The sequence below is a fragment of the Manacus vitellinus genome, unplaced genomic scaffold (assembly GCF_001715985.3).
Source record: "Manacus vitellinus isolate BGI_N305 unplaced genomic scaffold, ASM171598v3 scaffold_43_pilon, whole genome shotgun sequence".
NCBI lineage: Eukaryota > Metazoa > Chordata > Aves > Passeriformes > Pipridae > Manacus > Manacus vitellinus.
The window spans coordinates 1,043,270-1,045,094 of NW_021940560.1; the positions used below are offsets into that span (position 1 = coordinate 1,043,270).

A 1,825-nucleotide genomic window follows, 5' to 3' on the forward strand; every position below is an offset into this window, starting at 1 on the left:
ACCCAAACCAGTCTGGGATTCTGGGATTCCATGACTGAATGTTTAAGTTGGAAAAAATCCCCTAAGATCACCAAGTCCACCCATCAGAAGGGAGATGGGGCAGACACCTTGCCATCTGTACATTTAATCCCTTTGATTAAAGTAATTTTTCCATAAAAACCCATTTTGGTTAAAGAGAAAAAAAAAAGGCATTTCCTGAAATACAAGAGACAAAAAGAGCCTTCAAGGTACCAACCATAAAGAGGTGCTCCATGAATCATGACAATATCATGGAATCCCAGGTTGCTTTGGGTGGGAAGGCACCTTAAAGCCCATCCAGTGCCACCCTTGGGCAGGGACACCTTCCACCAGCCCAGGTTGTTCCAAGCCCCATCCAACCTGGCCTTGGACACTTCCAGGGATCCAGGGGCAGCCACAGCTTCTCTGGGCCACCTGTCATTTTAATCCCCACTTCTTCCTGAGCCCCAAAAGTCGCCCCAACACCCCGAGGTCAGAGATTTAACAAATTCATCACATGTGCAGGAGGGACCCAAGGGATGAGATGATCATTAAGGTCCCTTCCAACCCAAACCATTCCACTACCCCACGATCCTGTGGCTCCAGGAATGCCAGGCACACACTCATGTCAGTCAAACACCAGCCTTATGCTAAACACTTAAATTTCTGCCCCCCCTGAGTACAAAGCCTGGCTCCTGCTCTGCTCTGAACTCAGCCCCATTGTTTGGGCTCAGCTCTACAAACACTCCTGCTTTATTCCCACTCTTCTCCCAGGAGCTCTCGTGACACTTTAAAAACAGCAGTGACACCAAAGGTATTTCCTTATCAGCCATTCCTCTTCCCAGGGCCATTTCCAATACCTTAGACATGCACAATTCCCTGGCACCTTGCAGGCAGCTCATCCTGCTGTTTGCCAGGAACACAGGAACACAGCTCCCCTCCTGATCCCAAACTATGGCAGCTTTCAAAAATGCCATGGAAGCAGCGTGGAAAGCACATCCCAACCCTGCTCCATGCACAGGGATGCAATGGGTGAGCCAACCTCCCCCCTTCTGGACTGGCCACCAAAACAAGGGGGGAATCACTTAAAGCCTGGCAGCCTTCAGTGCTGCCCTGCCATGGCTGCAGCAGGGTTTTCCATTCTTTGGGAAAAACAGAGCCAGGAGCACAGTTATCTCAACCAAACCATCAAACACACATTTAATGCAGCGATAGAATTTTATACTGAGAATCTGGCCTGGGATTTTTGCTCTCTCTCTGTTTTTTACCCCAAACCCTCAGACCATCCCAGTTCTGCTCCGTCCCTTTTCCCTCCGTGCCGAGTGCATCAGGGCTCATCCAGCCCCTCCAGCTCCCTCCTTGGAGCAGGTTTTTTTTCCCTGAGCCATCTGCCACATTCCCAGTTTTGCATCATTTCCCTCCTCCCGGGATGTTATTGAATCAGCAGCACCAAACGGGAAGGATTTCATTCCCTGCTCCACGCAGCTCTCTGCCAGGAGGCAATGCTGGCACTGGGAAGGGAGAGGGGGGAAGGGCTGGAGGGAGGAAAAAATCAATAGCAACCGCCTTCGGAAGAAGGAGAAGAAGAAGAAGAAGGATGAAAAGGGGCTGGAGGGAGGAAAGGATGGGAGCAGGGAGAGGCGATGCTTTCCCTCCCCATGGATGGGGATGTTTACAGGGTGAGCCTGGGGAGATGGATAAAGTGGTTTTCTGCCACGAACAGGAGCTGCCCATCCATGCCCTGACAGAGCACAGCTCTGCTCCCCAGGGCTCCCTTCCAGCCTCAAGTATTCCCAGGTTTTTACTGATAGCACAGTCCTTTGAAAAG

The 1,825-nt window shown here is 51.0% G+C and overlaps 1 protein-coding gene across 1 annotated transcript in view; it reads right to left on the reverse strand.

Annotated features, from left to right (window-relative positions):
• KCNJ3 (potassium voltage-gated channel subfamily J member 3) overlaps nucleotides 1–1,825 on the reverse strand; it is a 49,677-nt gene that overhangs the window by 7,174 nt on the left and 40,678 nt on the right. The window lies entirely within an intron of this gene.